This window comes from Equus przewalskii, chromosome 30 (genome assembly GCF_037783145.1).
Source record: "Equus przewalskii isolate Varuska chromosome 30, EquPr2, whole genome shotgun sequence".
Taxonomy (NCBI): Eukaryota; Metazoa; Chordata; class Mammalia; order Perissodactyla; family Equidae; genus Equus; species Equus przewalskii.
The window spans coordinates 22,269,888-22,294,910 of record NC_091860.1 but is presented as its reverse complement, the minus strand read 5'-3'; the positions used below and the strand labels follow the sequence as shown (position 1 = coordinate 22,294,910).

General features: G+C 40.6%; 1 protein-coding gene and 1 long non-coding RNA gene across 44 annotated transcripts in view; both read left to right on the top strand.

Annotated features, from left to right (window-relative positions):
- CELF2 (CUGBP Elav-like family member 2) overlaps nt 1–25,023 on the top strand; it is a 789,997-nt gene that overhangs the window by 537,222 nt on the left and 227,752 nt on the right. For 2 of the 43 annotated variants that reach the window (XM_070601469.1, XM_070601455.1), the window contains exon 1: nt 240–344. The exons of 39 other annotated variants lie outside the window; for them this stretch is intronic. The gene's annotated coding sequence lies outside the window, so the exon portion shown is untranslated. Of the gene's footprint in view, nt 1–204; nt 345–25,023 lie in introns of those variants that run through there. 2 more of the 43 variants (XM_070601464.1, XM_070601461.1) reach the window with 2 other exon arrangements.
- Nucleotides 10,322–23,474, top strand: LOC139080525 (uncharacterized). Its single transcript, XR_011535093.1, has 2 exons — nt 10,322–15,292; nt 15,326–23,474. It is a non-coding gene; the product is annotated as an uncharacterized lncRNA (long non-coding RNA).

The following is a 25,023-nucleotide window of genomic DNA, read 5'->3' as shown; positions in this document are numbered from 1 at the left end:
TGACAAGGTGTTTCTTTGCCCCGAGGGAAAGATTTTGGTGTCACAATCACAGTAAATGGTATTAAGGACCTGAGCATTTACGTTCTTTGTGTTGCTTAGACCATGACCACAGCATAATCTTCTCCTGTCTGCGCCCACTTTGTGAGGCTGGAGGATGACCACGGGCCTCTGCAGAGCCTGGACACCCTCCCTCCATTGTTTATTAGCCTCACAGCTGAGCACACAGGCCTGAGCACCGACCACCCCATCATGGGTGGCGTTTCAGCCTTGGGGCCTGGGGGCAAAATGATGTTGCTGATATTTCCTGTGCCTGGTCCTCGCTCCCTCTAAATTTTAAAACAAAGGTATGTAGAGAAGCAGCCCCTGCCATAAATATACAAGAGTAGTTTTCTACCCCTGTGGAGTTCGTAGATGATACATAAGTTTAAAGACACCTTGAGTTAGCAAGTATCACTTTCCTTTAGGGGTATCCTTTTGGGTGATATTCTTGTAGGTGAATTCTGTTTTCCCATTATAAATCAGGTCTGTTAACTGTGGGTGGAAGCAAAGGTCCCTAAAATCTAATAAAATTCATTTTAAAAATGTAGAAAAAAATGGAAATAACATGTTTAAAGTAACTATGTTAAAATATTATGTTAATTATTATATTAATAGCCATCCCTGGGGGTCTAGTGGCTAAGAAACAGGCACTCTCACCACCCCAGTCTGGGTTCGTGTCCCGGTCAGGGAACCACACCACCCGTCTGTCGGTTGTCACACTGTGGCGGCTGCATGGTGCTGGGGTGCTGAAAGCTCTGCCACCTGGATTTCAGATATCGGCAGGGTCACCCATGGTGGATGGGTTTCAGTGGAGCTTCCAAACTCAGACGGATTAGGAAGAAGGACCTGGCCACCCACTTCTGAAAAAACTGGTCATGAGAACCTTAAAAATAGCAGCTGAGCGTTGGCTGATACAGCGCTAGAAGGTGAGAGGATGGCGTGGAAAGACCGGGCAGGGTTCTGCTCTGCTGTGCACAGGGTCGCTAGGAGTGAGAATCGACTTAGTGGCACTAACAACAAAGTGTATTAATACAATTGTGTTACACAGATTATTCCACGGAATAGAATAAACACAAATTATAAATCATGTATTATACAAATTATATAAATATAATCACATATTATATAATAGGCTTAATATTAATATACTTATACTAAAATATTACAATACCAAATCTTGGCCATGATACTTTAATTATAAAGTGTTAAAAAGTCTCAAAAGTTAGATAGTAGTACAGTGCTCACCCACAGTTTGACTCAGTTTCCCTCCCAGATTGCTCTCACTGTGAATGACAGTTTGGGCTCAAATTACCATAGCATTTTTCTTCTAGGAAGACTTTTTTTGGGGTTAGGGGGATCCAGGGAACTTTTAGGAATCTCAGCAATGTGTATGAGCCCAGGAGGTTTTCCAGCACTTAGTATATATCCAAGTTTAATGAGTGACTAACTCATGATGGTTGTAAGCCTGGCCAAATTTGCTGACACCTACTGTATACCAGGCACTGTGCCTAAACACTGTATATGCAGACTCTTTGGTTTCAAGTGGCCTGGGTTTATATTTAACTCAGCTGCAGTTTGCTGGTTAGGGATTATCATGGCATTCAGATGGCCTTGAGCCTCGCAGCATGCTGATCTTAATAATACCCGCCCTGCAGAAGAGGTGGGTTCTCTCCTGGGGCAGGTAAGAGAAGGTGACAGATGCAGAGGGCTGGCATGAAACCCACAGGTACACTTTTACATTTTATGTAGTTTTGTGAAGCCAAGAGACGCTTTAATTCAGGATTTCTTGACCTTTATTATTTTGGCAATTAATTTAAAATAATTAAAATATTTACACAACGTAACCAAATGTAAACTAAGTGAGAGGATATTTTTATAAGTCATAGAACTTGAAAGCTTAGGATTGGAAAGACTATTTTAGAGAAATTATTTCCAGCCTCTGTGCCCCAGGCCCCCCAGGGGACTGTGGAGTTATTACGAGAAGTTCTAAAATCCTAGAGCACGTCAAGCATTGTCTGTAGAGTGACATATAGGTGAGTGTGTGTATGTTAAAACATTTGTCCAATCCATTTTGTTGCTATTTTGATCAATAGCATAAAAAAAATTTTTCAAATGTGTCTCTAAATTCAAAGAAATTGTTTTTTTTGTGTATTCCTAGTCATCAGCTACCAAAAGTTCAACTATGATTGTACAAGGGGGGCTCAACTTTTTTAAAAGATGCATTCGTAAAGGGTGGGAATTACTGTTCAAGGGAGTTTTTAAATAATAGGCAAAGATTGGAAATTCCTGAGACTTTGGCTTCTAGCCTGGTTCTCCATTCTTGGAAAGTATGTCAGCTTATTCAGAAGTAAAGTTTCGTCATTGAAATGAATACCTCCGTTCTCAAAATATCTTGGCACTGCCTTAGAAGCAACATGGAATTACAAGGAAAGATTTCCAGCCCATGTCTGGTTGGTGTTCTTTGGTCTGCCTAATTAATATTCGGTGTGAAATACATTACTTGCTAATCTTTGAAACAGGCTGAAAGATGCCCTCCGTTCACTCTAGGAACCGAACCAGTGTTCTTGGCAACACTTTTTTAAGCAGAGACAGAGCATGTGGCTTAAAAATATATCAGATGCAGTTGAGAGAGCAGTGGCAGTTCTGAGTGCCACAGAAGATATGAGTCATGCATTACAAATCTGAATGAGCAAATGGGCATCGTTCTAGTTGAACCTCTGCCTAGGAAAACATCCATTTCTTTAATGAAGACTCACTGGTTGCATTCCCCAGCCCTGGGAACTGTGGGTTATTCTTAGGTTCGGATAGCTTAAAGCAAAACAACTTGATGATCTCGAAATGGCAAATTAGTCAAAAGTTCATTTCAAGTCACATATTTGACTTGTGGAACTTGTTTTCTCATAGCGGTGGTTTACGTGTAGGTTCCCAATTGGACTATTAAAAAAAACCTCTTTGACTCAGAAGGGAACTGAAAGATGTTTTTGATAATATTCTAGTTTGCTGCTGTTACTATGGGAGGGTCTTCCTCAGTCCTAATTCCTGGCCCTAAAAGTGAGTGATCTCTCTCCTTGCCAAGTGTGACGCGATCGTCCCCTTCTTCCTTTGAGACTCTGTCTGGGTGCCAGAGGCACGGAAGCGCCCCTTGCTGTGTGGATCTTCATTTGTAAGGGGTGCTCATCTGAAGACATGTTTATATTTCTTTTACCAAATAGTGAAAGAAAGCATAATGCTTACTCTGCCTCCATCTTTCATCCTCCTCCCAGCTCCTGTCTCTCTCTCTCACACAGACACACACGCACACACACACTTTTTAAGTAGCAAAAAGTAAATGAAGGTTAGTGTGAGAATAGCCCAATAAAAAGATTACATTCTATTATATAACACCTGTTAAGGATTAAAAATTCAGTAAGTTTGTGGTCCCAGTGTGTGGATATATGAAAAATGTAAGCAGGAGAGTTTGTAAGAGTTGGTAATTTGATCCTCAAAACCAGTCTGTTGGGGGTGTTTAATTCTGTGAAGACGTACAAGAAGCTGAAAAGAAGGCTGAATGAAGTGGATTAATGCCGTGAACGTAAGTATTGATTCAGATGTCCAGGGTCCGAAAGATGAATGTATGTCCTCTCTCCTTTATTTCCGTTTGAGTTAGTGTTTACTAGGGACCTGTCTTTTGGGGGATAAAATATTCGTAGCAAAGCAGGTGACGTCCGTTGGCAAGGATGAACTGGGTGGTGAGCAGCTGTAAGAATGCTTAAGAATGAAGAGTGATATTCACAACGGACCCAGGCAAGCGGATACTATGAAATGGTGGTCGGAAACTTTTTAGGCAAGAAAAACTTACTTATTAGAGCACAATCTCAATTAACCAAAATCTTTAATTTACTGCTGATGTTAACATCTCAGAAAAAAGAAAACAAAAAACCTTTTCTTTTTCTTCCTGTTTTTTTAAAAGCTTTTTAAAAATGATGGGTTGGCTTATTTTTTGTGTGAGAAAACACTGATTATTTCAGAACATTGTGGTTTTTTTTTTTTTTTTGAGGGAGATTATCCCTGAGCTAACATCCACCGCCAATCCTCCTTGTTTTGCTGAGGAAGGCTGGCCCTGAGCTAACATCCGTGCCCACATCCCTCTACTTTATGTGGGGGATGCCTGCCACAGCATGGCTTGATGAGCAGTACGTAGGTCCGCACCTGGGATCCAAACTGGTAAACCCCTGGGCCGCTGAAGTGAAACGTGTGAACTTTGCTGTGCCACCGGGCTGGCCCCTAATTTGTTTTAAAAGAATCTATTTTGAATTATTCAGAAAGAAAAGTCACGATCTCTTGTTTTTTGAAAAATGCCCAATAGCGTTGCTGGTAGACATCAAAAAGCAGAAGTTTAAAAAAAAGTTGATGGAATATTTATTGTCATAGACAGAGGAAACTTGTTAACAATACTGGCTGGGTGGACAGATGCCAGACTTAACTAGAGCAAACTTTACTCGTGATGTAGGAAGAATACTGGAGGTTAAAGAGAATGCCGTATGGGGCCTTTATCTTAGAATCCTAAGTGGGATAGTGTAAGATTTAGCAACAAGCAGAAAGGGACAGAATTTTTCCTTTGGCGCGTGAAAAGAAAAGTCAGATGCTGGGAGGATGTATTTGCATAGCAAGGAGGTAGGCTTGATGTATTAGCCAGCAGCAGCTGGGGAAATGTGGCCGAGGGCTTTCAATGTGTGCTGCTTGCTTTAATATCTGTGGGCAGATTGAGATCCACAGCTACTTTTCAGTACTTGGGTGTTTCTTAGGTCAGCCTTATATGAATGTTTTACAACCCAGAATTAAATTGAGCAGTGATTGATAAGGAAAGTTTGAGTTCGTCATGCAACACATAACACCTAGCGTTTTCTTTTAAAAGAAGGCTGGCTCCAGCTGAAATGAAGTTTTTAGCCTATCTTTGGTGTATCCTAAAATGATATGGATTCGTTAAGTGCAAGTTGATGGGACAAAGAAGCACTGGTTAGATTGTGGGCATTATCTGTTTTCAGCTTCCTAAACTTGAGGAAAATTTAAATTACCTGGCTTGAGCTCCGCACATCAAGGCATTGGTAGTCAATAGTAGAATTTCAGGCTTACAGGGGATTAACTGGAAGACACCTTACCTTACAGACCTGCCTTGGTTATTGATAGCATGTAGCTTTACAGAAAACAGGTTATAGTAAATGAGAGAGGTTGTGAAAGAGGTTTTGGACTTGTAGGTAAGTTCTGGCTTTGAATTCTTGCTCTCTCATTTAACGCTCAGTAACCTTAGGCAAGTCACTTTCTTTTTCTGGGCCTCAATTTCCTCACCTATAAAATAATTTCTAAGTCGTTTGCAGTTTTAAAAACCATTAGCTCTGGGTTAATGTCACCTTGGTGATTGTAATTCATACAGTGTCTAGGTTTATCATTATAAATATCTAATTTTCAATGTACAGAATGGTTGTAGGAACAACATGTGAAAAGATGGGAGAAATATATGCCAACACCTCAATATACTGCCCCAAAAGGTTTTTCCTTTGCTTGTTTTGTTTTTCTTAAAGTCTTTATAGTGACTGTGATGGCTATTATCTTCTTCTTAATGCCAAGTTTAGGTGAAGTAAGGGAATGCTATACTGGAAAGAAATCCTAAATAATCCCAAATGGGTCAGTTCTGATCAGCCCAGTTTTAAGGGGTTCTATATTGGGCTTTCATAACTAGAGACTTGATACCATAAATGTGAACAAAACATCAGAAGTAACTAGGTCAACTTGTCAGCGTTAGAAAGTTGCACTGTGCAAATATGCAGTCATGATTATGAGTTCTTTTGTCTCCTGGAAAATGATGCAAGTCCTCTGAGCCATATAAAAATATGTATTATTAGCTCTATTAGTAAAATTTAAAGTTGAAACTGGAAAGTCATTGGTTTGAAAGTTAGTTATTGCTGAGTGTTTTCAACATTCTGTTGGCTTCTGAGATAGATTGAAGTATAGGGTGAGCCTCTTGACAGACGTGTTATGAAAATTCACCCGTAATCTTAACCGTACAGTACGCCATAAACATAAAAGTAATTTCACTTTTATGGACTCTAGTCCCATAGCTCTGGAAATTGTTCTATGAGTAGAAGAAAAATATGGAAGAGGAAGACAATAGTCTGATGTTCACACTGCTACATCAGGATTTAGATATAAATAATACTCATAAAAGCATATTAGGAGTTTTGCAACTAAAGCCCAAAATAATCCTTGAGAAAAGCACACCAAAGGGAATGAAGAATACAAATTAGTGTTGGGAAATGACCTGCTTAGGTAGACTAGAAAAGACCATTTTCTGCTAGTTCAAGGTGATTCCTTCTTACAGTACTTAATGTTTCATCATTTAAGTTTTGAATGCATTCCTTTGGAGAGTAATTCCAGAGTCAAATAGATAGAGGTATTTGAGAGCATCTTTAAGACATTGAGCCTAAATTTTCTTTTAATTTTCTCTTCCAGTTCCTATGTAATTGCTCCTTCTTGTATTATCCTAAGAGGAGTTTGTGAGGAATGTATGTAATGGGAAGCAGAGTTCAACAACATTTCCCCCTTGGGTGCTACAAATTTCATCTTTTATAAACTTATTCTTTGCTTAGAGAAAATGATTATAAAGGGAATGAATTCATTGCTTTTCCAGAGTTGGACAAGTTCTGCCCATAATAAAGATGCCCATAGAGAATAACCTGGCCCCTGGTTCTGGAAGAGAGAGATTCCTTAAATGTATTTTTCACTGGCCTCACTTTAGCACCTGAGCCATTTTCTAGCGTCATCAGTTTTACTTCTTGATTCTTCTTCCTCCGAACCTTCCATCTACCAAAATCTATCTTACTCCCTACAAACTTACTGCATACTTAGAAAGGCTAGGTAGAAATGTAACACTATGTTGTTATATACCCAGTAAAAGCTTGATGAGGGGCTGGGCCCAGTGGCATAGTGGTTCAGTTTACGTGTTCCGCTTCGGCAGCCCAAGGTTTCCAGGTTCAAATCCTGGGCATTGACCTAGCACCGCTGGTCAAACCATGCTGTGGCAGCATCCCACATAAAATAGAGGAGATGGGCAGAGATGTTAGCTCAGTGACAGTCTTCCTCAAGCAAAAAGAGGAAGGTTGACAACAGATGTTAGCTCAAGGCCAATGTTCGTCATAAAAATACAAACCAAAAAAAAGGTTGATGAATGAATAGTTAGGCCATGAAAGTATGAGTAGTTCCATCTCTTCATACACTGCCCACAGAAAATGTAAAAATAATCCAAGGCAGCAGTTCTGTATTCTCATAAAGAATTCTATTATGTAGTCTTGACCTGTGCAGGAAAGACTGTAAACCCTTGTATGCTCAATAGATATGATCTGGGAATGATGATGCTCTTGGGCATGTCCATGTCTCTCATTCAGAGAATCATACTGCTTCCATCTTTAGTATAAAGGTGATATGATTAAAGAATTAAGTAAGCAAACACTTTCAGACCAAAAGAGATTTGTTTTACAATTGATTAATTCACTTGAGTAGATTGCCTTCTCCTTTCAACCGTTATTCGTATTCTGTGTGTACAGCTGAAGTGTGAGAGGAGTGTATGTCCTACATGTACTGAATGTATAAAACCACCCTTCTTCCTCTGTTTTACCTCCCTACAGTTTTGAGGATCCTCTTTGCACTTACTGGCCTAGAAGTAAAAATGAAAACATTCTTAAACTTGGTCCGAGTGACTTGGGGGAAGGGAAGGCATCTGAAAAACTTGTAAATTTCATACATTTTTAGGATCTACTTGAAATAATGTCCTATCACCTAAACAATCTCTTATTCCATAATTTCCTTATAATCCATTCTTAGACCTTGGTTTTAGCACATGCCCAGCTTTTGGCTTGACACACAACTATCACCTCCACAAAAATATGGGGGAAACGCAGATCGATGGACTTTAGCTATTCAAAATAGAGAAGTTGTCACTCAGACCTCTCTCTTGGGTTCACTTTTGCTGTCGCCTGGCTGTATCATTGTGTGATCAGAATTATCACAATACAGTGTAAATGGCGACAGCAATTAGTAATAAAAAACCGATTACTGTGGGATCTGTTAGTTGCTAACCATTTGTATGACTCATAACGCTTAGAAACAATGAATCTGGTTGAATCATCAAGATTATAATCCACCATCAATTGTGCCCTTATTTGTAAATGTTTTAGCTATGCAATCATGCATCGCTTAAGGACGAGGATATATTCTGAGAAATGTGTCGTTAGGTGATTTTGTGGTGTGTGAACATTATACAGTGTGCTTACACAAACCTAGCTAGTATAGCCTACTACACAGCTAGGCTCTATGGTACTAAGCTTATGGCCCACTGTCATATATGTGGTCCGTCGTTGACCGAAATGTCATTGTGCAGTGCATGACTGTAGTTTTGAAAGCTAGTAAGGTAGAATGGAAAGAGTTTTGTTCTTGGCAGACACGCGTTCAAACACTGGCTTTGCTATTAAATGTCACCTTAAGCAAGTTGTTTAACCTTTCACAGCCTTAATTTCTTCATCTAAAAAAAATGGAAATAATATAGGCTCGTTTATGAGAATTAAGTAATGGGTAAAAGGCCCAAGGCTTTTTCTCTCTTGGTTTTAAATAAATCTGTACATTTACAAGTCTTTTACTATCATTAATGGATTATATTTTAGTAAGGGTCTGGTTCCTAGCCCATCCTGATTGCTGAGTAAATGTCCATGGAATGAGGGAGTGGATGATTACGTGTATTTAGTGGGATGTGGCTACTATTTCTTCTGTTGGACAAGGAACATGGAGTTTGCAATTTATCCAAAATTACCCAGAAAATGGATTCACTGCCTACGTGGGCTTCTAGAAATGTATAGACTCTAAATTTCAGGCAAAGCCAGTAGACTTGGAAGTTTCTCTCTGTGTTGACCATTACCTTCTTCTCTGTCAAACACTCATTTTGTGGAATATAATTTGTGCATGGCACTGAGTCAGATACTGAAGGGTCTCTTCATTGTGTATTGTTCAAAGAACCTCATCTGTGTGTTCAATTGACATCTTATGCGATAAGGCGGAGAAGGTACTATTCTGGAGGTGAAGGAGAATTGTGGACAGCCTTTGCTGGGACAGTCTTTGAGTTGAAGTCCTAACGTTCACTTACCGAAAAGGGAATTGTCTGAGCTATGGTTTGATCCATGTCTGTTATTAGAATTAAGTCTAGCCAGCTGCCAGCTCCTAGAGCCAGGCGGGCTACAGCTGTTTCAATGTGCTTCCATTTTCACTCTCTAAGCTGACTTTGTTAGATGAGTTAGTTTGGAATTTATTTGAAAAAACAGGTGTTGGTTGAATTTCTGAAATGTTGCTTGAGCCTACATTTCATAGAAATCAAACTTTCAAAGAATAAAATTATTCTTTAAAAGGTACTTATTTTAGAGGATGGGACAACCTCAACCTTGTAATAAATTCTTTAGTAAAGAGAATTTCTAATGTACCTTTTTACAGATAAGATTTTCCTATAGCAGGACATGTTCTCATGTTAATAGCATCAGCTGGAAAGTTAAGACCAATAGGGAGAAGGGAGAAGAAATCTTGAGGATAGGTGCCTCAATCACAGTATTGTAATTGAAAGAGTACCTCTTAAAAATTCAAGTTTAACTAGCATCCAAGTTCACTATCTGGACTTACGTCAGTCTAAGTCACACTTGGGACAAATTGAGTTTAAAAACTAGCTAAAGAAGGTTAGGACAAGAGCATTTCCATTCCTAATAGAATTTGTTCCCAGGAAAGATGAAAATTCTACATCAGGACCCCCTGTGCTATTTTGGCACTATGGGTTCAAATACTAGCCAGAAACTGCGAGAGCTGGGATAGAAAATAAATAAGAGAATTCATTAAAGGGACACATCAGAACCTTTGAAAAGGTTCTCACGGGGGATCATTTAGAAATAGATGAAAATTTGGACAAGGGTATTTTGATTGATTTGTTTTATTTTCTCTGAAGTTCTTGACACATTCTGTTGCCCACTCTGGTAAATAAGCATCACTAAAGGGTTTCCAGTGTGTATCTGCTGGGCCTCCAGGATATTCTTTTTCTTAGGAAAGAAAGGTTTTTGACACATTGGTCATCTACTGATGTGTTTTCCCTGAAATCTAATTTCCCCGTAATATTGGTATTTTCTTCCATACATTTTGAAGTCATGCAGAAGAAAAACAAAACAAGCTTTGTTCTGGGGACAGTCACGCACACCACCCTGGCCTGCTTTTCTTTCTGTGGAGAGACTTTCAAATTTGCCTGTATTTTTGGCCAATTTTTAACAACGTGGTCAGTATTCCAGTGGCCTAGGGGCTGAGGCTCTGGGTTCCTTACTTCTGGTTGGAGCCAGGGTTCTGTGGAGGAGAGAAGTAAGAAAGGTAACAATATTTGGCCTCCAGTCCTGTCCATTCTCTTACTCATCCCCACCCCATTGAACCCCCAAGTACTCTCTCAGAATTCAAAGTGGTAATTTCTTCCCAAAAAGCACCCAAAAAAACGATATCCAGGCGTTAGCTTCTTCCAACAGAAGACCCTAAAGAAAATCTGCCCAGTTATAGACAATGGGTGAACTCACATCTTTTGTTGAAACAATGGGAGTGATGAGCTCCCTGACCTGATAGCCCTTTCTAAACTCTCTTCCCTCCAGGTTTTCTAGATTTCCAGACCACTCAGGTATTTATTCAACAACAAAGTATTGGTGGCTGATATGGACAAAGTGTTGGGCTAGGTTTCCCAGCAGAGTGGAAAACATGGCGGCTTAGGAGTCCTAAACCTTGGGTTCCAGTTTCACTTTGCTGTGCTTGGCTGAGTAACTGTGTAAATCACTCCTCCTGCCTGGCTCTCTCTTCTCTCATCTGTAAAATGAAGGGATTACTTTGATGAGCTCTGAGATCCCTGCCCTTTCGAAAAATGCTGTGATTTTCTGATGACAAATCTCTAGAGCCAGTGTTTCATGTTTCCAAATTTAAGCTGAAAACTAAATTCTTTCCACTCTTAGCATGAAGCACATGGCGGTCTGTGAATCGTTCCATGGTTTGTGACTTGGTTGTCTCATCCAGTAGAATGTAGAACCTAGTGACTCTAAGATGCTTATTGTGGCTGGCACGGGAAGCCAACCTCCAAGCAGATACATCAGAGCTTTGCTATCTTTCACATAGTATGTGTTCAGCATCCCCTTTGCATGTAGTAACTAGCTGTTATGAAATCACTAGTAGTATCTTAATATTATTTAGAACAGAATGAAGTTTTTCACTTTATACTAATGTCTCCAAATAGATGCCAGATAAAGAATTGCATTTCTACAAGGAAAAATGTTCCTTTTCTCCCTTCCCAAAAGAGTCACCTATGAGGATGGATCCTAACCCCAGGTCCCATCCCAATATGCATCGTTTCCTTTGGCTGTGATTTTTATTCCGTCCTGACTGGCAGTGAGGTCAGAGGTCATAATGACCCTTCTGTTCATACTACAGAATCTGTTGACAGCTGACACCTCTGTTGGGAAAGTAAAAGCAAGCTGGTGAAAGGACTGTTATCGTTTTGACAGATGCCCGTTATTGGGTGCCATACCAACTGGCAAATTCCTGATAAAAGGAAACAAATGTGTATTTCAACTTCTTGACTGGTTCTGTGAATGGCTTATAGGAACCATTGAACTTAAATGTAGTTGAACTTAAGTAACAGAGGTAGAGAAGCCAGTGGAGACTGTTGCTAAGGATAGTTTGGTGACTGTCGTATTTCTTTGTCATCAACATGAGTGAGAATAATCAAATAACCAGCCCATGAATGATGGAAAATAATTCAAGTTTTACATGAAAGCGTTTACTAAGGTAGTGCCATGTACCCTCTCTCAAAAACCTTTGCTCAGTCCTCTGCTTTTCCCCATCTTCTTTCCGTATGCCTGATTCCCCTTTTCCTGCACTGGATGAGAAATGCATTGGTCACGTGACCCCTCCAGCAAAGTTTAGTGGTGAAGAGCAAGGGCTCTGGAGTGAGACAGCTTGAATTGGGATCTTGGTTCCATCACTTATTTTGACAAGCCACCTAACCTCTCTGTACCTCCGTTTCTTCATCTTTAAAAGGAGCATGATGCTTTTCTCATGTACTGATAGGAAGAGTTAAATCAGAGAATGGATGGAGAGGACTTTGAAACAATCAGTCATAGAGTAACCACATTTTCACTCCATGCCTCCCATTGCCAATCTCATCAACCAAAGTATGGGCTGTTTCAGACCTTATTTACCATTCTGTGGATCCAAGGGGCTGAACTCCACAATCAGGGGTCCAGAGCACTTACCAGCCCACTGTGAAGTTCTAGTCCATGCTGGTTTGGGCAAATAATTGTTTGGCAAAGAAAAGAAACTGTCTCTTGGATCATTCATTTCCCTCTAGAAGAGGGAAGAATTTAGAAGAATCTACTTTCCAGTTGTCTAGTCGGATATAACCCCATGAAAGTGAAATTATTTAACTCTACAATATGTGCTGAGAAACAGCTTTGTGGATGGTATGTGCCGGGAACTGTAGTGGAAACAAACACTAATTAAGTCATAGTCTTTGTATTTTTGATCTTATTGGACAGACAGAGGAATACACAGACACGGTTGACTATATATTGGTAAATATGGGTTAGAGATGGTCCCTATACTTAGGGTCTTATTGGGCTGCGTGAAGGAATGTACCAGCACAATATTAAATGTGATACTCAAAATGCTGCATTAGAAGTATGAAAGGCTTTGGGGCTCTGAGAAGGGAGAAATGAATGTCATTTGGAAAGGTTGAAGATGACTTCTTGGATTTTGATTAGGGCATAAAAAGATAGGCAGTATGTAAACAGGCGGAGTGAGGGACAGGGTTGGGAGAGCAGTGAAGAAATCATACTCTTAAATTCACAAGTGGTGTAATTCACCAGCAGGAATTTCTGCTTTTAAATTGAAAATAAATATATTGCTTTAAAAGCTAGACAATTTGCTGTTGGTGTAGAGAGCTCAGTCTCTACCTGATGATGGTTAATGAACAAGTCCTGGGCAAAGGGATAAAAGAAAAAATAATACTATTTTGTAAGTTCTGCCAAGAAAATGCAAAAATGATGGTCTAGAGAGTATAAACCCCTTCAACAAAAAGGCCATTATCATCTAACTGCTAAGGTCATCAGTATATATGCTTTTAAATAAACCCAATGATCCTCTTAATATCATTATGGAAATGCAGGCTCGAGCACATTAAACGTACCCTATTGGGATGCTTTGCTATTTGCTAATTTTGCAAAGTATGTTTTTAGATGCTTTGACTTGTTAAAATTTCTACAAATAAGCACTCTGTGGCTTTATTAGCTGGTAATGCCATAATCTTCTAAATATTCAAATGTAGTTTTGTTAGGGTTTCCTTTCTTTCATATAAAATTTCGGGTGTATTGCATTGGTTTTACATTCACTCCTGGTGCTGTTCCTCCCCCTATGTTAACAGAAAGAGCAAGTATAACCTAAAGGATTATGTGATAACCATTACTGAAGAGATTCAAGACCGTTTTCCAATTCTGTATGTTAGAGATACGAAGACTAGACCCAAAGATATACAGTGCCTTGACCAACATGGTACTGTTAGTTGGTTAGACTCACCTGGGTCTAGAAGCCAGCCCTTTTAGCTCCTAATTTGGAGCTCATCCATTACACCCTCATTCTGGCCACTGAAAAACACTGGGAACTTAAAGATTTGAAGCAGTGTGTTAGAACACCGTGGATTAAGAGTTCGGGAGATTTCAAGTATGTTTCCCCTGACAGATGGCTATTTAAAAATAATAACAATACCTAACGTTTATGAGATTTTCCTAAGCACTTGCACATGTATTAATTCATTTAATCCATCACAACAACCTTGTGATATTGGTGCTGTTACTTTCCCCAGTTTACAGATGGGCCTTTGGGGCACAGAGGGTTTACATATGGGGGGAGAGGGCGTTGCAGAGCGGGGATTCAAACACAGGCTGTCTGGCTCAGGGTCTTTGCCCTTACCTAATGCCTTATTCTGCTTCCTCCAAATGGGATCTGGTCATTGGGAGCTTTTTGTCACTACCTCTCCATCACCTTGTGTCGGAAGCAGTCTTGTAATTTCACATTAACTACACAGTTAGTACAATCCAGAGGCAGTGCTACTGAAGTTGTGTTCGCATCCTGGATCGCTGTTCCATTTCCAGAGATGCCTACGGTACAGAACTGTCATGGGTCAATCCAGCCATTCAGAACAAAGTTACCTCTACACAGCAGCAATGGTTCTGCCATCTACAACAGCCGCGATAGCTAGAGGGCAGTTCCATGGAGGAGAAAACAGTAATTCGCTGACTGAACAAGTGATTGAAGGGCCCTTGGCATTTGCAGTCATTTCACATTTTTCTTTCCATCTGGGATAAACCTTGACTTTGGGACAAGACTCTTTAAGTGGATAGTCCATGTGCCATGGAGGGTGTCAGCTAAACAGTCCTTGGGTGTAAAGTGGGATGGGGACTAGACTCCAGCATCATTGTGTGAAACAGTATCATTGGGAGAGGTGGGAGTGAGGAGTCCAAAATATTTGATAACATGGAAAAAGCTTTCTTCCCCTTCCACAATTAATCCATGTCTCCATTTGCATTTGTAAAAGAAACTCCTGACAGCACCAACAACGCAACAAGAGAAATGCACAGCCCTAGCAATGAATCTCCCAAGGCATTCAGCAAGTGCCACAGGGCTCATTAATCTTGATTATTTCCCGTAATAGATAACTTCACAAATCAGCTATTATTCCTAATCACGCACATAAAGATAACGGACGGGTAATAGCTTCCTGCATGGCGAGACCAAAATAAAATTTCATTTATAAATATATTTCTGCAAATTCTGGGGGAAGGTGTTTTCTGCCATCTTAAAGGAGCAGAAGGAGGTGAGGGAGCGACCACTGAAAGAGAAATCGATCCTCGAGGATTGGGTTTTTAAAAAGAATTAGGTGTGTTTGATTTTCTTGGAGACGCTTGCTGGCTTGTGTGTCACAATGTCACTCTGTGGTGAGTTTGAGAGACTTTGGGCCACAGGAGACAACAGAATTGTGCAGTTTCAGTCTCTAGAAGGAATTTAAGAAGAATACCCAAGAATAAACAGAAAGCACAGTGATGATAGTGTGTATCTATAAAGTTGGCATTTGGGTTTCAGAATTTGTGCTGAGTTGGGTGAATTCCTTTATCTTCACAGGGTGTGAGTTGGGTGAATTCCTTTATCTTCACAGGGTGTGTGGATTACCTCAGGAATGCTCTTCAGATGCCAGCTAGCAGACAGTGCACAATAAAAGAGGGGTTTGTAGGTGATAGTAGATATGTTTCATACATAAATTTGATAGCGTATGGATGATAACATGTTTTTTTGAAAAGGTGACACTAGATTATCTTAAACCTAAAAACTGCCAGCTCTTTTTCAAGGCAAAAATATATTATCCTGGGAAGGTTGCTAATTAAACTTGCCCAGGTGAAGGAAACTAGCAGTGGGCTTCCCCTCCTAATTTATGCCTTTCTGAATTCAGGCGTCACCAATGACCCGGGAAGCGGTTTTGTTATCATACAGCAACAAGCTGCGCCTGTCCATCATTTTATTACCAAAATGCCAGTGCGTTTCAGCACAGCCTGGAAGGAGGTGCATCCCCTTTAGGATGGGATTTGGCTCCGTATTATCCAGTCACTAGGAATAATTGGCCTATCACAACAGCACATTCCAATAGGAACATGGTCTCAACACACACACCTTTTAAACCAACTGCTTACTAGGTAGCACTATGAAAGTCTGTTCTTTGACAGGCCTCTTCTCCAGGCACCTGAAGTTAAAATTTCACTCTAAACTTCTCTTTTTCACTAAAGTGAAATAGTTCTGCTTTCTCACATCTCCCATAGGAGGAATGGAGGTGGTCATTCCCACAACCTTGTACTTTAGTCGTATTTATTAAATGTTAAGGCAGAAGAGTTTCCAGACCAGATGATTAAACTTTTTCCTGCCAACAAAATCTGTCTTTCTGATATAGTCTCAGCAAGGACAGAAAAACTGAATGCCCTTTATGTGCAAGGCAGTGTATTAGGCCCTGGGGATAGAAAGATGTGCAAGACGTGGTCTGGGCTCTTAGTGAAGGTAATGAGTGCTGAGGACTTTGGGGGAAGGCAGAGCTGTGCATTAAAGAGGCCTGAACTTTTACCCATGGCCGTGAGGGGAAAGGCCACTTGCGGCAGAGTGAGCAGCATGAGCAAGGCAAAGCCCTGGAAGAATTTTGGACACCTCTAGAGAAGAGTGACTGATCCAGTTGGGTTGGAGCAGGCTGTGTAAAATGGGAGATAAGGCAGAGAGTGTGAATTTAGGCCAATTTAGAGAGAATTTTGCATGCCAAGCTTAAGAGTTTGGACTTTCTCCATAGACACTGGAGATCTGCTAAAGGGTTTGTAACAGGGGAATGACACGGTTAGACCTGTGGTTTAAAAAGATTAATTCAGCAGTATGCAGAATGGATTAGAGGAGAAAGCACAGAGAAGCAGAGCCCATGTGCATGTTGCTGCTCACCTAGACTCTTGCAATGATTGTCTGCCTCAGTTTTGGAAATGGACATGGAAAATACATGCCTTGGGAAGCAAGGGGGAGCCACGCAGAATTGGTGGTTTTGTTGAGTGTAGCGGCTGTCTATTGCCTCATAAGAAATCATTCCAAATTGCATGGTATAAAACAACAACCACCTCATTATGGAATTGGTGGGTCAGGCATTTGGACAGGGTATAGCGATGGCGGGTTGTCTCTGCTCCATGATTTCTGGGGCCTCAGCTGGAAAGATTCAAGTGAATAGCAGTGACTCAGTGGGCTGAGGACTGGAATCATCTCCAGCTTCTTCACTCACTTGTCTGTGTCAAAGATAAACAACCCTGGACACTGATTAAAGTGATCACAACAGATTTTAATCAGTATAGTGCTATTATGATAGAGAAGAGAGTCCAGCGTGAGCTGAACTCAACTTTGTACAGAGGTAACTGGGCATCTTAAAAGGTGAGTGAGGGCATGCCAGCCCAGCGTTGTAGTGGTTAAATTTGCGCACTCTGCTTTGGCGGCCCAGGGTTCGCGGGTTTGGATGCCAGACATGGACCTACAGACCGCTTGTCAAGCCACACTGTGGTGGCGTCCCACATACAAAATAGAGGAAGATTGTCACAGATGTTAGCTCAGGGACAATCTTGGGAGAGTGACGGAATAGGGAGGGGGTGAGAGGAGGGTTCTGGTCCATGTAAAACCCATCTGAGTTTCCTAAGTGGCACTCATGGGAGTTAGGCTTCTGTCCTCCCACGGAGGCTGGGAGACCCTATCTTCACATGTTGGCTGGGACAAACAATAAATTGCTTTGGTCACCTTGAGCTTTCCCTCATAGGCACTTTAAGTGTTGGGGGGAAGGGGAGGGTCACCCTAGGGGTGCAGCGTTGAGCTATTAGAAACTGTGTAGTTTGTTCAAGTCCTTCTAGGCTAGGGTAAGGCCTGTATAAGAAAGGGCTCAGAGCAGACTGGCTAGAGTTTGGTCAAGGAGAGAATCTTTGTTGTCTGACATGGAATTACTCAAAAGCTGAGCTCAGCTGGAACTGGCGACTGAAGCACATGCGTGGCCTCTCCATGCTTGTTGGGTTTCTGGCAGTGTGGCTGCTGGGTTGTTAGAGAGAGAGCACTTCTGGAGAGGGAGCATTCCAATACAACCAGGTGAGACTTACGTCATCGTTTCTAACTATCCTCAGAAGTCAAACAGTGCCACTTCTGCCTCATCGTCCTGGTTACAGGAGAATCATTAAGGCCAGTCCAGGTTCACGGGGAGAGAACTGGGCTCCCACTCTCAAACTGGGGAGGTGGCAAGGTCACATTGCCAAAGAGCATGCGGGACAGGAATGATTATTGCAGCCACCTTTGGAAAGCAATCTGCCACACTGGAGGTTGGCAGTTGAAAGCAGCAAAGATGACTAATTCGGCTTCGCTCTTGCTGAGTTGAGGTGACCATAGGACTTTGGAGGTGAAAAGGATATAGTAACTGAAAATACAGGAATTATACTTCAGACTAGAGGTAGTGAAGAATTTCAAGGAAGGGGGTATGTGCCGAGAAGAAGGTTAAGGATAAGCATAGCTCCTTCAGGTGTCCCTATGTTGAGAAGGTCAAGATGAGCCCAACAAGGGGGCAGTAGACTCAGGAGAATGTAGTTGTGGAAGCTGAAGGAAGAGTTTTAAAAAGGAGAGGTAATATGTCATCTTGAAAAGAGTGATTTTGGTGGCTGGCGGAGGCGGAAGCCAGATGGCAAAACCTTAAGGAGTAAGTAGATGATGAAAAGGTAGAAGCCATCAGAAGGAGCCCGCGGAGCATTGTAACTCTGCTAAAGTAGAGAGAAAGGGGACAAAGGGTGTGGTTCGGAGACTGAGCAAGTTAAAGAGAAGATTTTATGTATGTATATTTTTAAAGGAATAAATAACATTTTTTTCCAGATTGAGACAATTGTTATTCGTGACCTTTGGAGAATGCAGAGTAAACTGTATCCTTTCCTGGATGTTCATCTTTTTTATTTCTTTTCCCCCCAGTGAAAACACACTCAAATTAATTTCTGCATTTCTTCTAGTATTTCATAAAGAAGAAATATATAGGTTAAATATTCAGACATTGTAACAGACTCACCTGAGAGAACACCGAAAGATTGGTTTGTAATTTAGAAATGTAGGTAATGAAGTTACAGCATTGTCTATGACTCTTGTTCCTAGTTGAAAGATGTTCCTAATTGAGAAATTAGGAACAACCTAAATAGCCAGCCATTAAGAGAAGAGCTAAAGAAATTATGGCATCTCCACTTAATGGAACGTTTTACAGCCATGTAAAATTAGAATAATAATTAGGAAAAATGGCTAATATTGATTGATTATTTTCTGTTTGGCAGAACTTGGCTGGGTCATAAGTGATCTAGTAGAATTTCACAAACAATTCTGTGAGTTCTATGAGGGTTAGGCCTTACTCTCACCAAATTATAGATGGGAAATTGATGTCCTCTAAGTGAGAAATTATATGCGTGTATGTGTAAAAAACTTAAAAATATAGCCTGAAAATATATCAACAGACTAATGGTTATGGTAGAAGAATGAGGCCATGTGTTTTCTTCTATTACCTCAATTTTCTATAATGCGTAGAATTCATTTTTTTTTTTAAAGATGTAGTTGTTGCCTTCAACCTCATGCTTAGTTTTGTAACCCTTAGTTAATGCGTGTGAGGTCATGTGGAGACTGTTAGGTATCAGTTACCTGAGTTACCTTCTGAAACTTAATTTCTTTCAAATAGGATGATTTTAAGGTATAAAGTGAACAATTTCAAGGAGAAGATAGAAAGCAGTAAGCCCACAGTGTGAATGTTTGATTCTAGTTTTTGTCCCACTTGCTTCCTAAAGTAACATGATTCTGGAACCACTGCCCTCCTCCACCCCCCAGATTCAGGTTTTCATCATTTTAACAAGCTCCTGTAGAGTCCGGGAGCTTGAGGGCATGAAGTGAAATTGCTTGTGTCTCAGGAGATGGTGCGTAAGGCAGTCATCCCGGGGGAGCTCTTCAGCAAAGGAATGAAGACTTTTGGGAAAAACATGGCCTCCTTTATAGAAGTTATTCAACCCGTTTCAGCCTTGAGAGAAGTCTGACCCACATGCCCAGGACCTACAAGAAATGAGGCCACGGACACGTGAGCCAGCCCCCGGAGAAAATTAATGTGCTCTACCTTTCTTTTAATGCCTTTCCCAGCTTTTTTTAAGTAGCTAAACCATCCTTGTGAGGAAATATTAAAATGTACATTTCTGCAGTCAAGTGAGCACGTTCTCTGCTGATTGGGAAGCAAAACAAGAAAAAGTTAAATCAAAGATGGAGGAAAACCCAAAAAAAGATTCTTTTTCCACCAGCCTAGTAGTTTCTTAACTCATTTTGTCAAATTAAACCCATAGAAAAACAGGGAAAGGTAAGCAAAAAAATTCTCCTGAATGACGTAAAGTGAGCTTAACACTCTGAAAACTTTCTGCAAGTTAAAAATGTAACTCTGAATCAGATATGGAATGAATGCGTGTCAGATTTATTTAGCTCATCAGTTAGGAAACCTGTAAGATGACAACGCAGGCGTAAAGAGCATTTGAGAATTGAGTATTTATAGGCATTTAGAAAAGAATATTAGAATAAAATTTCGTGATTATATATAAAAGTGATTATTGTCCTAGAGAGTAATAAAACCATTATCTTTGGGGTATTCTTTTCAACTGGACATAAATCTAGAAGTTAACCGGTAACTTCTAATCAAATACTTAACAAAATCAGACACACATACATTCTAGAGAATTAAATCATCTTTGGCCGGGCCTATTAAACAACGCCCCAGTATGACAACATGAGGACATACTGTATTACCCCCTACCTTGTCCTATTTGTAAGTTTTAGGTCATTTTTCTTACCACCATACGGTGTTCAAGTTTTTATTTGTTCTCAACTTTTCAAAAAGTTTTAAGAAATTTAATACAACTTTCAGGTCCCTTCATTGGAATGGTAATAGTGACCAAAGCAGAGTCAGGCTCTTGCAAGGGGGTCTTGTGGCTACCGCTTCATTGTTTTGCACCCGAATTTCAGGCCATGTCACCTTGGATTGATAAATGAATACTCACCCTCACAGCTGAAAGAATACCCATCCACATGTGGGACCCACATCTCTTGTTTTATAGCCATCTCTGAATTTGCAGCTTCACTTGGCTTTGCACTTCTTAGTTAAAAAGGAGATGCGTTTCCTGGCAGTTTGGTTGCTGCCCGGTGCAATCCGTCCCTTCCAGTGTGTGTGACAGGAGGCCATGCTTCATGAGTGGCATCAGTCTTAATTTCCTATTCTGTCAGGGAATTAGCGTGCCAGTATATGCAAGAGGATGCGGTCACTTGTGATTGTCTCCTCTAGCTTTTTATGTATCTGTTGGTCTGTTGATTTCCTTGACAGAAGAAGGAGTTAATGCTGCTGTCAATCATTTTGTGGGACACTGGGCCTGTTCCCCCTTCAGAGGGTGCTTATCATATGGCAACAGTTTGGTGTTTGGAAATTAGTTAAGGTGCAAATTCCAGCTGACTGTGTCCAGGACTGAAGCTTAATCTTGAAAGTGCTGACAGTCAGCCTTGTTTTCACCTCCTCGTATCTCTGTCCTCACCAAGGGTGCTGTGAAATTCAAACTAGTATCAGTTTTAACTTATTTCAATATTTAAAGTAAAAATGTGCCGTACAAACGAGGAGTGTGGCAGGGGGCAGGGGGAAGAGGAGAAAGAAGAGTATGAGAGGTATTAAAAACCAAACCAATAGCCATAATGCATATCCCAGCTTTGTAATTTTAAGGAATCACTGCCTTAATGTCATCAAATTGGGCCTCACAGTAAAACTGTTCCAATATGTGAAGCAAACTTTGAAACTGTAGTGGAGGAAGAAATTTTCCTCCACCCTTCTAGGTTCTTCTGGCTAGTCTGAGAATTCACTTGACATGAGACAGATTAACAGGAGAAAATCCCATTTAATTGTGTACGTACAAGAACTCCACATACATGAGACAGTCAGAGACAAAAAGGTAAGATGAGGTATATATGCCGTCTTGAGCTAAGGAATGGGATAGGAGCCTGGGACTTCAGAGGGGAGGAGGGAATTCACAGGATGCTAAGAAGTGCAGATGTTCAGTAACTAGAGGTTTGCCCTGCCATACAGATAGGTCATAAAAATTTATTTCTAGTAATAACTTTTATTATGGGCAGGGCTCCCAATTTAAATTCTTTAAGGGAGAGGTAAAAGTTTCTCTTGAGCCCACAGGTCCTGATTGCCTTTAACTCAAAATATTCCACGTGTCAAAGTGGCCCATCTTGAGGAGACCTGTTCTGAACCCTTTCAAAACAAGCTTGATACTACTAATAATCTACATACGTAAAACAATTGAGTGAGTTTGAGTTCACCAGGGAGCCACTTCTCTTTTACTTGCATTATCCTGGCTCTTTTTTCTGATGGAATGAGCCAATCAATTCAGTTAACATGGCCCAGACTGTCAGCGTGAACTCATTTCTCATCTCTGTTTTACAGTTAGAACCCCAGAATGGCTAATTAATAAGGTCAACCTGTGATATAATTATGATAGCCTCAGACTGTATCTCTACCACTCAGACTAAATGAACTCTTCTGAGGTTGAGTCAGTGTTTTCCATCATTGTCATGGGCAATTAGTAGCCACTTACAATTGGTTACAGTTCATTTCTGCTAATGGTATTAGGATGAGATCCTATCGACCACATGACAGTCCACATGAGTTCTCAGAGACTGAACGTCCAAATGGTAGATTGGAAGCCGTTCCATTTTTCAAGCCAGTTTGGAAAACTGCTTTCCATGGGTTCCACTGCTTTATTTGTACTCACGTTGATGAAAATGTATCTTTCTGGGAAATGAACTTGCTGGAGACCTGGCTGCCTGACTGAATTGAACTGCAGAGCACTAACTTGACACTAAGTAGATAACAATGACAACAACTGTGTGTTATTTTAGAAATCTGAGAATCTGTGTTATTTTTCTCAAATGCCCTCATTTGTAAGAGTAGCTTCTGGAAGGAAACTGTGTCAGAATCTGCCGTGGTTGTGAAGATTGTAGTTACTAAGCTCTGCAGTCCATTTATGGGCAAAGAGCTACACTGTTTTTTGAAATCACCTTGCCTGTCTCTTCCTCATTCTTATTATAATGAACTTGAGAATGTTTAGTAGGTCAGGTGACTTGAAATGGTTGAATGTTTTCCAACCTTCTAATACTGAAGCGGTCGACAATGAAGCTTCCATAGCAACCAGCCTCTTTCTGAAAACATTTTCTCTGGAAGGGGAAACAAGCAAAAGGAAAGCAAGAGCCGTTTCTCTGTGTTAAACATATTTGCTGGTTTATTTTTGAAGGTAAAAAAGGGAGCGTTTTGAGCCCTGAGGGAAAGGGCTGCCAGCAGTGTGGCCATGCCACAGTGTCAGTCATTTGGTTTCTGAATCTTCACGAGGAAGGCCGTGTTCCTGGCAGATAAACGCTAAACGTCCGATAAACGCGTGCGAGACTTCTTGGTATAAACTCCAAGAGCAGGGGACGGTGGCAAGAATTCTAGTGTAAAACCTTGAAGGATACACTGCACTTGTTTTAATTGAATATCGTTTTGTACATTAATTAATGTGTCCGTTCTGATTTCCCAAAATGGCAAATAATGATGTGTGAAAACAGTATAATTGCATTTTGATATTTTTGGTCGAGTCGTAACTGGATTCGATTTGCTTTTGATCTTGAAAGTTATTTATTATTCCTATCAATCATTCATCTTTTAAAATTGCGTTTATGTTCATTTTCCCATTTTTATTTTTAATTAAGCACCGAGTTCAGCACCGGCCTTGATTCATGGCCCTGTGGTATTTTGTGCAGGGGATTTAAAATGGAATTTCTTCCTGTGCTTGTTAGCAAAATACTTTGCTATTTCTGCTGGAGGAAAAGTGTGCATGCGCACACAGGTACACTCACACATGGAGACTTATTAGCCAGAGTTGTGACTTCATTAAAATGAGAATCCGTGCTTTTTTGGGGAGTGGCACACTGTCTGATTGTCTGCTGTGTATTTCCAGAATGTGTCATTTGGATTGAAGTCTCTGAGCGCCATCAGAGTTGCGGTCCGTGGTGCACGTTGACCGCGTTCTAGCTCTCCGGTGTTCGGCTCATTTTCTCCATTCACTGGTGAGGGTTTATCTGGAGCCAGGATGCCACTGAGGGACTTTTTAATCCGTGACCCACAGAGGGTCGAGGCAGCTGAGGTTTACCAGAGGCATGTAAACCTCTGTGTCTTTTGCTCACATTTTAACTGTGACAAGGACTTGTCACTCGGAAACAGCCTCTCAGCTTGGGAAAAGGCCTTATTGCCTTTCAACTTGAAAGAAGTGGTGGTGGAATTTTTGTTTGGAGACCTGAAAAAAAAGAGTGACGGAGGCGGACATGAGCAGCTCCCCAGTAGGGGAAGCATGGCTTCTGCATTCATCACAGTGACAGGCGACACTTTGAAATGAAATTCTTACAAAATGTGAAACCAACACTTAGAAGCAGGAAGAAAGCCATGAAACTACTTGTGAAACTCCCCTGTGAAAAAAGATGCATTTATTTTACCTGATTTTTAAAGTAAAACTATTTTTTAGTTAAAAAAAAAGAAATTCCTTCGTATTCATGATTTGTTTGAACATTTTGCCATATTGATTCTATATTATCATGAAAGTCTATTTTGGACATTTGCCTCACATCCCTAGGCATGACTGGCCCCTTTTATGTCCTCTTGCCTTTCTACTGATATCAGATCTGATTTTGCAGAGACAAATCAGTAGACTCGTAATGACCTGCGTTTGTTCAAAAGACATTATGCACCAAAGGCAGAGGAGATGCGTTTAGTTCTGGCTCTAAACAACTGAGACTTAAATAATACATTTCAGCCAGGTAATCTATTAGAACAGCTCTCTTGAGAAGTGCTGTGTTATGAATGGATTCTGCATTTAAAATATCCATTTGGTTGCCTCCCTCCTACTAATTACTTCCTTCTTTGTCTTACCTCTCATTTGCATTGCTTAAGCAGAAGAGAAGGAATCCAGTTGGTTTTTTTCCCCTTTACAAATCCTTATACATACTTAGTAGCAGCAACTGTAATGTTGACTTAAGCTCATTTCTGTTCAAGAAAACTGCATTGCCAAGGAGATGCTCGCTAATCGCTACGTCTAATTACAAAGAAGAGTAAATCACTAAAAACAAATTAAGTATCTTAAATAAAATGGAAAATAAAAGTAGTTAACAAGCATAGAGGGAAAAGGGCTGCCATTTCTAAGTCTGTTTCGTGTGCTAATTGAAGGCGGCCTTGGTTTGGAGGGC